At 42.0% G+C, this 16,070-nt stretch overlaps 1 protein-coding gene across 5 annotated transcripts in view; it reads left to right on the top strand.

Annotated features, from left to right (window-relative positions):
- Positions 1–496: 496 nt before the first annotated feature.
- Pdzk1 (PDZ domain containing 1) overlaps positions 497–16,070 on the top strand; it is a 47,241-nt gene continuing 31,667 nt past the window's right edge. For 2 of the 5 annotated variants that reach the window (XM_063256840.1, XM_063256836.1), the window contains exons 1-2: positions 13,272–13,339; positions 13,601–13,832. The gene's annotated coding sequence lies outside the window, so the exon portion shown is untranslated. Of the gene's footprint in view, positions 627–13,270; positions 13,340–13,600; positions 13,833–16,070 lie in introns of those variants that run through there. The other 3 variants (XM_063256835.1, XM_063256841.1, XM_063256833.1) reach the window with 3 other exon arrangements.

Below are 16,070 nucleotides of genomic sequence, written 5' to 3'. Positions count from 1 at the left end.
TGTGTCACCTACGTTGTCTGATTTTGATTGGCTTTATTCTGTTTTACTTTGCTTGGTTTTGTTCTCTCTAAAATAAAATTTAAAAAATTATTAGACACACTGAAAGAATATTTAAATAGGCAGTTAGTAAATGAGGAAATGCAATAAAAGGTTGCTCATTCTTAAACATTGGAATTCCCTTTGTCTCTGTACTTACAACCATCCATCCCATTCAGGAACAGGTGTCATGCAAGGAGGACTGTCATAACAATAGGAGTAGGGTCATGAAGTGGATCAAGGAATGGAAAGGAGAAGTTGGGAATGATGGCAGACCTTGACAGGCTTGCTGGCTTGGGGTTCCTGAGGATACAGTGAGTGAAGTAAGGCTGGGGCGATTCTGACAGACAGTCCTGCTGCGCATATCTAGCTGGGATATGGTAAGTTCTCGTCCTCCTCTTGGCGTATTTCCTGAGGACTTGCGCAGCGCCGTGGGGGTAGGGACGGTTTGCAGGTTTGCAAGCAGAGAGCTGCAGATCCCTGAAGGGCTCGGAGGTACAGATACAAGACCGGCTGAAGGGCTGAGGTCCGATCTCTTTGCAGGAGTGGCAGGCTTTCGCTGTGCCTATGGATGAGTCGAACTAGACCATGTAAGTCTGTCGTGGCTCCTTCAAGAGGAGTGGGAGCGGGAGAGGATCTGGGGACAAGGGTACTCTTTGAAGAAGTGACCTTGGTGTCTGGGATGGGGAGCGCCCTGGCCAGGGCACTGCGGAGCGCAGGATCTGCGCCTTTTCCCTCTAGATCTGCACTTTTCCCGCTAGGTGGCGCTGCCTTCCAGTTGAAGCCCAAATGACCCCTTTGCTCAAACCCCAAAGTTCATAGTCCAGCTTTCCCTTCATTGGGCTAAAGTAGTAGTAGAGATGGGGGGAGGGGTGTCAAGATTGGGTCTGTGGGTTGGGGACTCAACCCGCACAAGAGCTAGCACTGACTCGCCAGGCAGATGTGGGGCATTGGGAATTCTGGGGACTTTCTGACCCCATACAAGCCCTACGTTGGCGGGTCTCCCCTCCACTTTGTACAAAGTGGAGAGCTCCTGAGAGGTCAAAGATGAGAGTGGGCCTAAGTTGGTATCCTCACCTCTGAGTCTTCCCCTTTTTGCTGCGTGGGCCACAGGTCTGGATGGGGCGGGCAGCTTGCTAAGAGGTTTCAAAGGAGAGCAAACACCTCCTTCTCCCACTTTTTTAAGGGTGGGGGCACCATCGTAGGGACATCATTCTGCAGTCCTGCGTTCCAGTACCGCAGCTGAGTTATTTAGAAACAGTATAGGCAGTCAGACAGGTCTAGGCCCTCAACGAGCCGGCAGAAAGGACGGAATGTCTTGTAACCTTAAGAGGAGACAGGCACCTTCCGCTGTGGGCCAGATCTCAAAATAAAGGATCAAGCAAATGCACCCACATCCTAAGAAATGACAGTCTAAATAGTTCTCTGTCACCCTCAGGAATTCAGGAGTCACCATCCCAATCCCATACAGGAAAAGTCACTGCTATTAAGCATGCCTGCTTGCTAGGTGACTTGCTTCCCAATTTGTTCCTGATTTAATCGATTCTACCTGAGCAATAAATCTTACCGGTTGACCACAGTTCTGTCCCACCTTATATCCCCTTTGGGAGTTCCCATTTTTCCCCACCTTGGACCCATCTCACCTCATGATTTTACTGTATAAAATCCCTAAAAAAGGCAGAGTCCCTGGTAACCTGCTTGGGACCCTTTCTGTCCCACTCAAACAGAAGCTCTCTTTCTCTCAATAAATATATTCTGCTCTTAATCTTTGTTGTTCTTAAAATTCGTTCTTTGGTTTTAGAGAACTCAAGCTCTATGGAACATCTAGTAGGTTGGGAGTTCCATTGCCCTGTATCACCTCGTCATCCTGGGCCTTGTTCAACCTCACACATCTTTATATTGCACTCCCTCAGGGGAACATGATAATGAAATAACCTAGTGCTTTGCCCAAGGGCTTTGGAAAGTGCAGACTGTAGCTAGTGGGAACAGAATTGGGAGGAAGAGCCTCCCTAATTCCTCTCACCAAAGGCCGAATCTAACCTCTCAGTCGGGAAGGGTCCCTCTAAAGCTCTGCAAATACCTCTTGGTAGTGGATTGTCCACAAAATGGAGCAAAGGTTCCAGTCCCAGAGCTGAGCTCTCATTAACAGCTGTAATGGGGTTGTAAAACTTGCTTTTCAGTCTCTACCATCTGACCTTCCTAAAATAGAATCAGAATAGTAAGAAACTGAAATTAGGCCCAAGAGGTCCTTGGAGCACTTTTTGGTTGCTTTCAGCATCTACTGGGACCCTTATCAATGCAGAGGATGGACCCATGTGACTAGCTCTGGACAATGCCTTAAAAGGGAATGATGTGTGTCACTTTGAAGTTAAGCTTTTAATTGATAGTACAAGACTACCAGGTCTTGCTTTGCTCTGTGGCAGGATGTTCAGTCACCTTTGGGATAAGAGCTATTCTCCAAGCCCTAGTGTCTCAATGACAATGACATGCAGAGTCTCTCTGTAGCCTTAGGTATATAATTAAGCTTGAGCAAATCACATCTTGTAGCTAATCAAGGGAGTGCTTCTAAATCCTGTATGTTCAATAACCCAGAGTTTATTAGCAGTTATATAGTTGACAAGTTACAAATTCTCTATAGGGTGATTATGGCAACATTTCTGATTGGTCTTGCAATCTTCTGTCAACTCTAGTCTCTGCCTTTTCCCCTCTGTATTATGGCAACCCCAGTGCCCAGTGTCGAGAGATGCTTCTGTTTGAATGGAAGCAATATTTTTGTTTTCATGGAAGCCTGAACAGACTTGATAAGGACAGGCTACATGGGTGAAATTTTTGCTACATGAGATTTCTGGGATATCTACTCTTTTTTTTTTTAATTTTATTTAAGGAGAAACAGAAAAAAAAAGGGTACAAGTTATACAAAATTTCAGAAAAAATAAACAGTAGGAAATTACTAGTTAATAGATTACATATTGTCATTTTAGAAATAGTTGTTCAAGTTACAAAATTAAAGCATATAAAGTGGACATTCAAACAGTGAGACTGCAAACAGTTCTGTTCAATGATCCAACAAAACTCAGTAATATGGGTATCTATCTTACACACTTAAATATACATGCAGGATATAACTTTTCCTCTCTTTTATACAATGACAATTACACATTTTCGGTTTTATTACGCACACAGTTCTTATTACTTTTTTTGAAGAGAATAACACCAAATGTGACATAACAAAACAGAGTCAGTCAAATCAAAAGGATGGACATAATACATAATGTAAAAACAAAAAACAAGGTGATCAACAATGGTTACCATAATGCCTCTGGCTATCTTAAAAAGAATTGCCTATATCATCAGTTATAATAAAATTGAACAAAACAGTAACAAATAAAACCAAAACACTGGAGACATTACAGGACTTCAAAAGAAGGTCAAACCAGAATGGGCGTCATAATGAATCTTATTGTCTTCACAGTTGTTGCCTATACTCTCGAACTTGGTACTATCAAGCAAAACAGAATAGAAGAAAATCAGTCAAAACAAAATGGTGAGAGCAATATAGGGTTTCAAATCAAGTTAATAGGAAATCAAAGTGGGTTACTATAATATATCCTGCTATTTTTAATTTATTTTTTCCTTAATTAAAAAGATAAAAATAAAAAAGTAAATAATAAAAAGGAGATTGAGATAAAAGAGGATATAACAATAAAACAGTACAGGTCAAAACATAACCATTTAAGCAAAATAGTGTTTCACCACAAGTGAGTTATCTACTCTTGTCTCCTAATACTATCAGGAAAGAAGATATTGATAACATTAGGACAATTGCATTGACAAGTGGTATGGATTTTTATCTAGTAAGACTAGTGACAGACCCTGGCCTTCAGTCCATTTTGTATAATGAACAAACTCATAGTAGTTACTTTTATATACTTTAAATATGAAGGACACAGAAAATTTTGGATATATGCAAAAATAATGAGAATCCCCAAAAAGTACCACAGCCATCCTCTTATTATAAAAATAATAAGAAAAGTAGATATGCCAGAGAATATTTATTTTCAAAACCATGTACAGTGGAAGAAAATATGTGGGAACAAACAAATCATAGAATTTGAATTAGAAAGAATGTTAAGACATATGCTAGGTCATTTTCTCAGTTTCGTAGATGACAAAATTGAAGCTCCTGAAGGTTAACTACTTGCTTGTAATCCAGACAATTATTTGATTGGAAAACTTGATTTAAAATCCATTACTATTTCCCCTATGTCATATAATTTTGAGGATTTCATAAAGATAAGATTGTTATATTCTGCCTTAGCACCTAGACTGAAAGCTACTCAAACAGAAGCCCAATTATGTACAACACAGAAAGTTTCAGGAAAGAGTATGTCCTCTGTTATATATTAAAAACTGGTGGTCAGCTTAACACCAACTGAATTAAATCAGCACAGGGCTGAGCATAGATGACCCACCTGAGAAAAGTTGCCGGCATAAAAAGAGATGTGGAGAGGAAGTGCATCGGCATTGTGGGTTCTCCTAAGTGCTGTTGTTTGGAGCCATTTGTTCTCCTGGAGGAGTTTGTCATGCTGGCTTCCCTGATACGATCTCAGCAGTTAACACTGGAGAAGCTCAGGACCTTGTCACTGAGAATGGCCATATTTCACTTTTGAGGAGCTCTGGTCCTTACTTGGAGCATGGCTTCCTGGCTCCAGAGTGGGTGATGTGTTTAATCTTCAGAAGTTTGTCATGCTGGCTTCCTGATATGTATTCAACTGTTCTCATCATCGGAGGAGTTTGGGATCTCCTTGTCACTGAGGATGGCTGTGGTACTTTTTGGGGAGCCCTGTTCCCTATTTTGAGTGTTTCTTCTTGGCTGTAGTGTAAAAACCTCAACCTACTGGCACAGATCCTTCATCCTGCTGACAAAGACTTTCTAGTTTCCATTGCTGACCTTTGGGCCTTTCCAGTGCAGAGCCATAAAATAGACTTGCATGAGTCAATGTCGTGGGCTCTGGGTCTCCAGTTGGACTTGTGGGAGCCTTATGGGCTCTAGATCTTCAACTGGACTCATGTAGGACATTGCTGTGGAATATAGGCTCTCAGATGGATTTCCTAGGTCTTTAGTGTATGGACAGATTTCCTATACTTTCTCATATTTAACTCTGAGTGACCATCATAAAATTATATTATAAATTCTGTGCCCTATATGTAATTGTTCTCCTTGTAACCCCTGACTATATCTTCATGTAGGATATACATACACAGATATTACTCATTTAAGATAAACTTGAAAGATAGGAGCACACAATAATTTATTTTTCATTTCCTGACTCTTTAATATTAAAGATTTTAGGCTGAATATATTTCAGTTCACTGGTTAGTGGTGATACTATTTTCAAGCATTAATTAGATACAGACAAACATTAGATTATTATACATACTTTTAAAAAAATGTAAGTAAAATTAGGGATTTTTTGAGCATGAAAAAGTGTTTTTATAAACTTCAAAACATAAACACTTTGATTTCTTTCTCTTATAGCCACTACATATAATTAGGCTCTAGCCTCCTGTTGCCTTTTCCTCCCAAAGACTGGTATTTCTCATTTCCTTCAGTGGTTTAGCCCAAATCCTCAATCTGGCATTTATATTTCTATTAAGGCTGCTTAACCTTAATGTAAATGGGCCATGGGCCCCTTTGGTGTTCTGGAGAAGCATGTGGAGCCTCTTCTCAGAATATCATTTAGAAATTAATAAAATACATGAAATAACAGAGAGACTCCATAAAGATAGTTGTCAGAACAATTACACTCCTACCAACCAAGTAGAAAGGCAAGATATCAAATAATCAATGCTAGCCAGCATTTGTTATTATTTGGTTTCTTGATGATGGTCATTCTTCCTGTGGTAAAATGGAATCTCAGTGTTGTTTTAATTTGCATTTGTGTAATGGCCAGTGATGCTGAACATTTTTTCATATATTGACCATTTGTACTTCTTCTGAGAAATGTCTATTCATTTCAGTCACCCATTTTTTAAAAATTGTCTTTTATTTTGTGGAGGCCTAAGCTTTTTGAGCTCTTTATATATTTTAGATATTAGTCTTCTACTACTTCTTCATCTTCTGTTTTATTTATAAAAATAAAATTTTGTTGATTTTCTATTGTCTTGTTTTGAAATCCTGTATCACTTATACTGTTTTGTTTTGATTCCTTTATTCTGTTTTATTTTGCTTGGTTTTGTTCTCTTTAAGATAAAATGAGTTTTAAAAAATTGTAACTCTTGAGGGCTGGGGATTTTAGCTCAGCGGCATAAGCACCTGCTTTGTAAGCGCATGGTCGTGAGTTTGATTCCCAGTATCGATTAAAAAAAAAAAAGAAACTTTTCATTGCTTCCCCTGGGAGCACTGAACAGAAGAGTAGCCTGGAGGATTCAGAGCAGCCTAAGAAAATCAGGCTTGGCTAAGTAAAGCTCCTTCAGGGCGTGCCCTTGGGTTGCCCTCCCTAGATCACTGGGAGGGCCAAGACAGGCTAGGATCCCAGAAACCCATGTCAGCCCTCTTGAAATTGTATTCTTTATCTCGGGAAGAACAAAGATTTTTCACTAGACAATTCACAATAAATATAAGATTGATATAACCAGAATGTGCTCTTAAGTATAAAGGTGCCAAATCCTTTCCTTAGAGTAAGTTTTGATTAGGAGCTGGACCAAGAACAGAGCACCAGGCTGGGAGATAAGGAAGACTGGGGGGCTGTCGAGAGGTTGGAGTGAAGTGGATGCATGGCAGAGCTGGGGAGGGGGTGGCCAAAACAGTCCTGAACCTGGGGCTGAGAGGATGGATGACTGGATGAATGACTTTATTTTGCTATTCATATCCGTTCTGTTGTGCTCTTTGAGATCGCTGATAACTAGGGAGATTGCAATGATTATTCTTCAACTCTAAGGCTGTGCACTTAGATGGTAAGACCATTGGTCTGAGAATTAAAAGCTTTACTTTGTAAGTCCTGTAAGTCCTGCCAGAGGGAACCGAGGACAACAGGAAGCCCCATGGGGTTCTAGAGTGAGCAATCACCTGTCATGATTGCTAACCAGTGCCAGACTTCTCAGCAGTACATGGGGGTGGAAAATTTCTCATGACTAATTTAGTCACTGTCATCATGGTATTCTGGGTATATAGTGCTTTGGGATTTGCAGTTGATCCAGTTGGCCCTGCTGAATTAATTCACTGACAGATGAGACCAGCTTCAGAAGTATCTCCTCATTTCATTAAAGTGTTTAGTTTTCAGGGAACAGTGAGTCAGTTTCATGCTGTGAAGGGGAGTCTCTCACCTCATCTCCATGTCTCTCATCATAGGAAACCTGGGGTCATGAACATAAACTGCTAATGTGGGCCTGATCTCTGGTATCCCAGTCTCCTCTCCTTGCTGTCTCTGGGACAGTGATCAATCCCAGAATCTGTCTATTCCCCGAGACTGTGCCAGCCTCTCCTGCTAAGGATGGTAGCGAGGGTGGTCGGAATTCCTTATCAGCCAACTGAAGCAACTGATGAAGCAAAGTGAGTATGATGAGCAGAAAAGAAGTTAAAAGATCATAGTGCTGTGAAGGTACATGCAAAGGTGAGGTAGTTGAGTAATAGCAGATACACAAATTTTCACATGGCTTTATTGCAAAAACCCAGAGTTCTGCAAAGACCTCAGGGCTTTGAAAGTGAATCACAGGGGTGTTCTTCTCCTCCATGTGCAGTATCTTTCATCACCAACAGCTGCATCCATAGTTTCCTTAGGGGGCTGCTTCAATCACTCCTTATGGAATGCTGTTGCGAGGTTGCCACAACTGAACTCAGACTTGTTCCCAACGGGAGGGTACTGCATTCCTGTGTGCCAAGTGCTGCTAGTGTTCTCAGGTAAGAGAAAACCCAAAAGGAAGGAAGAGTGGGAAAAAGAAAGGTTATCACCATGTGGGCTAGACCCTCTTAAAGAATGTGAGGTTTCAAAAGGGCAGATAGCTGTTCTTTAGGTAAAGACACCAAACGAATCAATAAGGAATAGGGACATCTGGAGCTTGTTTGGAACCAATTATGTTATTTACTTTTCTCTTGTTGCTAAGACAAAATATTTTACACTCAAAGTTAATGGAGGAAAAGTTTTATTTAGCTCACAGTTTGTGGAGGTTTCAGTTCACAATCAGCTGGCTCCAGGCAGGTTGGTATAGCACAGGGGCAATAGTTTCAGGCAGTGGGAGACACCAAAAGCAGTAAGAGCAAAAAGGGAGAGGGGAGCAAGCTCTTTTCTTTCCTTATATTGTGGGCAAGCTACCTGCCCCACGTGGGTCTAGCATTCACAGCACCTCTGTACCCTCCTCTTGCATAGGCTGAGAATGTTTAAAAAGTAAGGACCTGGACCTCCTGTAGAGTCACTTAGTTAACCTTAGTCAGTCAAGTTGACACAATGACTCCATCATTACAACATCCTGGAACCTAGACAGCCACAGGGGCATATCTTCTATATCCCAGTATGTAGAACTGCTAAATTAATTAAGATTCTAAATTTTTCAAGTTGACACAATGTATCAACCATTACACAGATGAAGCAACTGAGGTGGCTGGACTATAGAATTCTCTCTTCTTGCAACAGTTGAGACTGCTCTCTGTCCCCAGCCTCTCAAATATATATCCTGTGGGCCTTTGAATGTCTAAGACGCGTGAGTCTAGTTGCACAATTTAGTAAATGATATATTATTTTCAAGATACCAGCACCAAGTACTCAACATGAGGGCAAGGAAATCATAGTTTATATTTTCTGTAGAACTGTAGATTTTCTAAAGTGGAAGGGACTACAGTCGTCTGCTAGTCTAGTCTCTGTGCCAGTGGTTCTCGAACTGGAGTGTGTATCTGAATCACTAGAAGGGCTTGTTAAAACATCGTTTGCCAGGCCAGCAGCGGTTTCTAATCTTGGACAAGAAGTTATATTCCTAATGAGTTGTGCAGCGCAATTGCTGTTATTCTTGCAAACTGTTTCATGTAATATTCCTTGCTGCTTCTGCTTGAATCTCTCTAGTGTTGTGTTGATCACTACCATTCAAGTTTGCTGAATACTTGAGTTATTTAAACATTTTTCCCCCTGAATTTGGATCTCCCTTTGGCTTCCCAACACTGCTACTCATTCTGCCAAGGCCTCTACACAGAGCCTCTCTATGGTCAGTGGTTCAGTCACTGGCACAGGAATCAGACCACCGATTTACATTCTGATTCCATCACTTACTGCGTGACCTAAGTCATTTCACTTTCCTATGTTTTCCTCATCTAGAGAATGGGGGTAATTTACATGATAGGACTGGTGTTTAGGTTAAATGAATAAAAATATGTAAAAGAATGAGCATAGGGCCAGCAGATATTTCTGAGCATAGGGCTCAGCATATTTCTCCCTTGGGCTAAATGTCTCCAGTTCCTTCAATTCTCCCTCATGCCATGGCTTTGGTGTTTTCTTTCTCATGACCGTCCTTTTGACAGAGTCCAGATCGCCAGGCTCCCTTGTCAAGTGTGGGGCAAAGACCTGCCCCCAGCCTCTGAGCCTCGTCTGTTCACAGTATCCAGAGATCATTTAGCTCTTGAGATTCACTTCTCCACTTTACTGGACCACCTCAGACTTCTGGAAAATAAAGATGCGGGAGGCTATGTCTGCATGTTGGGAGTAACTGTAGTTCTTCCCCTTGGAGTGGCCCTGGATGTGCCCACAGAGGCTCTTGGTGTGTGTGAGCTTGTGGGGTGCTGGCAGGGGAGAGCACTTCTGAGCCTCAGCCCCATCAAAATGCCCCATTAAAGCAGGACTCACACCTGCTTTGTGATTATTGCAATGGTGACTAAGGAAGCACATGGTGGAAGAGGGTGACAGAGAAGAAGGGGATGGAAGACCCTGCTGGTCCGAAGTCTGGTAGGAGACTCAGCTTCTCTCTCAAGAAGAGTAAACTGCCATCCTGGCATAGACAATATTTTGAAAATGAAGATTCAGGGCCAGAGGGCACTGACAGCAGAGCAGAGCTGTGTGGGCATTTTAGCCCCACCCCGTGCTGCTGCTGGCCTTTAGCCTAAAGTCTTTGGTAAGATAATATGATGAGGGAGTCAGGATTGTTTTGTTGCAGAGCCAGGGGCAGCAGGGTTTTGGTGTTAAGCATACAGAGCAGCCCTGTGAAGAATGTCTCAGTTACACTTCTAATTCCTAATCTGTAGTGAATGATTCTGGTTCATACTGTGGTGTCCTCAAGAGTTTATTTTTCCTCCTTGGGCATAGAAGATGCCAGATTCAGTTGCAGCCATGCCTCCATTGAAGGGAGACCAGGCTGTGGGGCTGCTGGCTCAGCAGCCTGAACGCAGCCACGTGCTCCTCAGTTGACTTTACTAGGTAACCTCGGTTTTTCAGCACACACCAGACTGGTGGCAGCACTTCCCATCCTATGGATTTCCAGCACCCCCACACTGTGTGAATAAATAGAACGTGCCTCCCCTTGCCTCAGGCCCACGGTGTCTCCTGGACAACACGTAATGACACGTAGCCCTGCACCTCCAGGTTGCCCACCTGCCTGTCCTCATCACCTCCTGGGTGCTACCCCTGAGCTGCCCCTATTGGTCCCAGTGTAGGATCTTTTCCCAAGCCCACACCAACCTCTGTCTTTGGTCAAATGAGTTGGGGAAACTAGCCTGTTCTCCTTTGTGCCATCCACATTTCCTCAGCCTCCAGGAATTCCAAGCCTTCTTGATGCTGAATTCTTTGAATCGAGAATTTAACACATTGCCCTCCATCACATTTTAGTCCAGGGGCAAAAACAAGGCAGTTTCCAGCAAGGATCCACTGCAGAGCACGGACTTGTAGCGCCTGCTGCTGGCTGGGCACACGGGCTGAACTCCACCCTGGGGAAAACCGGATGGGATCAGTCCCATCCTGAGACCTCTGAGAAGAAAATGTACTATCAGTGTTTTTTCCTGGCACTTTGGAATCTAAGCAGTGGGGAAAACAAGGCAGGTATTGGTTAGTTTGTTCTCCAAGCTAGAATGGCAAGGACACTATAAGCTCTGATGGAGGCCATACTTTGAGGCAGGGTGTCCTTTAAATCATGCCACAGACATGGGTCACTAGGCTATTCCTGGTTTGCCATGTCCAGTGCAACTCTCAAAGTTCCTGGGGAGAAGGATGGTGGGAAGATGGAGAAATAAAGACAAGAATCAAAACGTAGAAAGCTTAGGGAACCCTCTCTCCAGATGGGAGGAAAGGAACTGCTCAACTGCTGCAGCACACTTATTTATACATTTGGCAGGTTGATGTCTTGTGACACTCCTCTGCCTAGCAGCCTGCTTGCTTGGATTGCCTTCGGCCCTTGGTGTTCTTGGAGCAGCTCGTTCATGTGGCTCGCCTTGGTTGCTCTTTGTTCTTGGGATGGGCCTCACTCCAGCCCCATACATATGATCAATCTCCAGTTTCTTCTGCTCCCCACACTGGTTCCTGTCTTTTCTCACTGGCTCTTTGTGTCTGGATGGGTATGATGGCTGCAGTCTCTCTGTGAGGGCTGAGGTCAAGTTGAGGCTGGGGCCTTGAGATCCCTGGCGATTTCCTTGCTGTTCTGCCCCCGAGCCTGTTCCTGTCCTCTGGGGACCCTTGAGAAATTGGCTTTTAAGACAGAATCCAATTCTCCCAAGGGCCTGTGATTGTTTCTGGATCTCTCAGATGGGCAAGTGTAGACACTTTTAATCCATACTCTAAGAGTGCCTGGATGTTGGTATATACAAGCACCTGAAATGTGACATGTTATTGCTCTGTACCTCTGTTTTTCTTTCGGTAGAAGCAAATTATATATTCTGAACCCTCAGCTGGGGCTAGGCAGAGAAGGGGACTGACTATTCAAATGTCCTTTGTATCCAACTTATAAGTGTTAATAATTTACAGCTTTCCAGAAGTCTTCAGGCCTCCCCTGTCTTAACACTCAGTTGCTTTAAAAACCAAAAAGTTCTGATCAGCAGTCACACGGGCCTGGGTGTGTGCTGCTCCTCCCACCTAATTCCTTACACTCATAAAACATTTAACTTAGTCTCCCATCTGGACCCTGGCCTGAGAAATTCCTCCGCTGATCTGTAGACTGATTACACAGGCTGCTTCTTCAGTGGAGGATGAGACAAGAAAGGGCAGGAGAGACTGTCATAAAACTGACTCTGGACAGGGGCAGAAAACCACCAGAGCTTGAAGTGCCAGGCTTGGAGTAAGTTAAGGAGCTACTAAGAAGACAAGGTAATGGTGGCACAATCAAGTAGGAAACTGAAATAACATTTGCAGCTGTCAGGCACCTTCGGGGCTAAGGAGCCTGGGATGGTGGGAAAGAATTAGCCCAGAAGCCAAAGCACAGGGTTTAGCTGAGGCTCTGCCAAGAATCTTGTGCCCTTGGCTAACTCACTTTGTATCTAGTGGGTCTTTGTTTCATAGTGAAAAACTGAGGTGGTACAATTTTATTTTTTATTTTAAAGAGAAAAAAAGCATAGAAAAATAAAAAAGCAATCAAACAAACAAATAAAAACAACAACAAAAGCCAATCAATATCATAATCAATAACAACACCAAAAACAGGAATGATACAGAATTTCAAAACAAGATGATAGGAACTTGACAATGGGTGTGATATTATGTATTGTTATTCTCAAAATAGTTGCCCAGGTTGAGGAGGTACAATTTCAACAAAAACAAAAATAAACTGCTTTTTAAAAAATGGAGAGTGGACTTGCATAGACGTTTTCCTAAAGATATACGGTCAGTAACCACATGAAAAGATGTTCAACGTCTGTAATCACTAGGGAAAGGCAAATCAAAACCAAAATTAGATGTTACCTCCCACCCATTAGAATGGCCATTATCAAAGAATAAGTAATTATTTATTAAAAACAGGTTATTACCAGTATTACGTTCAAGAGGATGTGAAGTGGGAACCGTTGTGGATTGCTGGTGGCGAAGTAAATGACACGGGTGCTGTGGAAAATGGGATGTGGCTCCTTACAAAATTAAATGTGTGATCTGCAATTCTACTCTTGGCATATGCCCAGGAGAATTGAACGTAGGGGCTGAACAGACATTTATATCTCTATATTCATAGAAACATTAGTCATGGTAGACAGAAAGTGGAAGTGACTCATAATTCATGGACCAATAAGTAAAATATGGTATATATGTGGGATCAGATATTATTTAACTTTCAGATGGAAGGAAATTCTGACACATACTACAGTGTGGGTGAACCTTGAAGACATTTGCTAAAAGAAGCCAGGAACCAGAGGGTAAATACTGTATTATTTCACTAATATTCGGTTTCTAGAGTGGTCAGATTCAGAAAGAAAGAGAAACATAGAACTGTGCTTGTCAAGGGTCAGGGTGGGAGAGGGAGCAAGGCTGGGTAGATAGCACAGAGTTTCGGTTTGGGAGGACAGAAAAGTTCTGGAGATGGGCAGTGCTCGGCAATGTGAGAGGACTTAATGCCACTGAATGAATCATCCACTCAAAAATGGTAAAAATGTTAACTTTTGTGTTTTTATTTTCAGTCCTAGAAACTGAACCCAGAACCTCACGTCCACAAGGCCCTACCACTGAGCTACAGCTCTGTCCCTGTTATGTGTATATCTTCCTATAATTTCAGTGAATTCAGGTGGAGAGATCAAATGATTCTACCCAGAGTGCTCAAGAATGCCATTCGAAGGTTATTGGAAAGCCAAGATATTGATCTTTCCACTTTTAAATAGATCAGGCACGACCAAGTACACCTGAAACACTCAGGTAGGTCACCTCCTATTTCTTTTAATTCTTCTAGTATGCTCTGCCTGTGCGCACGTGCGCGCGCACACACACACATACACACACACACACACACACACACACGTATTGTTATTTTTTCAGTAATCAACCTACCGCTAAGCTACACCCCAGCCTCCCTTTTTACTTGTTGATTTTTTTTTTATTTATTGCTAAGCCTCATTGACTGGCCTTGAATTTGTGACCCTTCTGCCTCAGCCTTCCAAGTAGCTGGGATTATATGAATTCTTTTCTTTTCCTCTTTCTCTCTTTTCTTTCTCTCTCTCTCTCTCTCTCTCTCTCTCTCTCTCTCTCTCTCTCTCTCTCTCTCTCTCTCTTTCTCCTTTCTTTCCTCTGTGGTATAGGAGGTTAAACCCAGGACCTTTGCACTGAGGTATATCCCCAGTTGTTTTTTTTACTTTGAAACAGGGTTTCTCTAAGTCACTAAATTACGAGCAGGCTGAACTTGATTGAATTTGTGATCTTTTGCCTCGGACTCCCAGAGTACTGGGATTACAGGCATATACCACCATACCTGGATAAACTGTCTTATTTCCCTACCTCATTGTCAAATATATATTGAGAAAGGCATGTAAAGCAAAATGCATAGCTCAGTAAGTAGTCATAAACACCTTGAAATGACTAGTTTAAGAACTAGAATCTTGCTTGCGTGTTAGAAGTCAAGGTAGTGTGTTATCTCTTAAGCAGATACTCCCCAATATTCTCCCCCATTTATATGTGCAATGAAAGTGGAAGAACTGCAGATACAGCAATGTGGGTGAATCTCGCAGGTATCTTATTAATTGGAATAAACCAGCTCTTATTTCTGTTCTTTGTCACAAATCAATTATTCATGCATATGGTCCTAATCTATTCCATAGGTTCACTTGTCTACTTTGTGCCAATATCATATTTTAACTACCATCATTTTCTTGTCTTGATAGTCAATAGAAAAGCTCCTTTATTCTCATTTTTGAACTAGCTTTTTAAATTCCGCTAAAGAGCAGTTAAAAAATAAGCGTGAAAATCCTGAGATGAATTTCATTGGAAATACATTGACCTGTAGATCAATTTGGGGAGAATTGAATCTTTTTTTTTTTTTTATCAGTACCAGGGATCGAACTCACAACTGCCTGCTTGCAAGGCAGGCGCGTATACTGCTGAGTTAAATCCCCAGCCCTGAGAATTGAATCTTTACATTGTTGAATTTTTAAATCCATGAATATGCTATTATACTCACTTAGATAGGTTTTTTTTTTTAGTTGTACTCAATGATGTCTTATAGTTTTCTACTAGTATGCCAAAACATTGGTCCCTGTGAGTAAATCACAGTCTGGGCAAAGCCTGGGGTGGCCAGGTAGGTTGCTACAGGCTGAAAAAGATTCATCTGCTTACCTATTATCAGTTTTCTATGTGTGACATGGTGGGAAAAGGGCTGGGAGTAGTGGGAAGTCTTTTTAGCTTCTGCTTCTGACCAACTGCACAGATGCTACGATGTGAGCAGGCAAGAACACAACCCATAATGTTCCCAAACATTTCAAAGTCCTGAGTTGCCCATGGTGTACTTCTGGCCCATTTATTTTCAAAAGCCTGTTGGTACAATGTGTTCCCAGAAATCAGGAGGAGTTATTCTTTGCAAAAATGGTATTATTATGTACTGAGCATTTGCCAGATTTGGGCATGGTACAAAAGTCTTAAGTCTCTAAACCATCCTCTGAGTTTGTCAGTATGGTCTGTATTTACAGGTGAAAATCTGGATCTTTGAGAGGAAAAATAGCTACTAAGTGGTAGAACCATTTCTGCTTCTCAAACCCTTCCTCTATAAAGCCCATAGAAATACTGGGTAAGATAAATATTCTTTCAAATAAACAGCTGACCTTTGAAGGAAGGAAAAGGCATATTCAAGTTCTAGAAATGAAAAGGAAGATGACACCCAGTAATCAAGCAGAGTTTCTCCCACACAGGATCCCTTTGGGACAGGAGATGTGACGTGGGAACTTTGATCTAGCATGGGGCTGAAACCTTCTCCAATGTTCTCACAGCCAAAGGCTGGGCTAAAACTCTGTGCTATAGATGCATCCACTCACACTATTGAAATCTTACTATATGCTAGGCTTTTATTCTAGAGACTTAGGACACAGTGCAAAAATATAAATCCCTACCCTTGGGGAATCTGTATTCGGGTAGAGGAGAGGCATAAAATAAGAAATACAGTATGTAAGT

The sequence above is a fragment of the Cavia porcellus genome, unplaced genomic scaffold, assembly GCF_034190915.1.
Source record: "Cavia porcellus strain 051 isolate PalLab524CR breed Dunkin Hartley unplaced genomic scaffold, mCavPor4.1 scaffold_1, whole genome shotgun sequence".
Taxonomy (NCBI): domain Eukaryota; kingdom Metazoa; phylum Chordata; class Mammalia; order Rodentia; family Caviidae; genus Cavia; species Cavia porcellus.
This window is presented reverse-complemented; position numbering and strand designations above follow the sequence as displayed.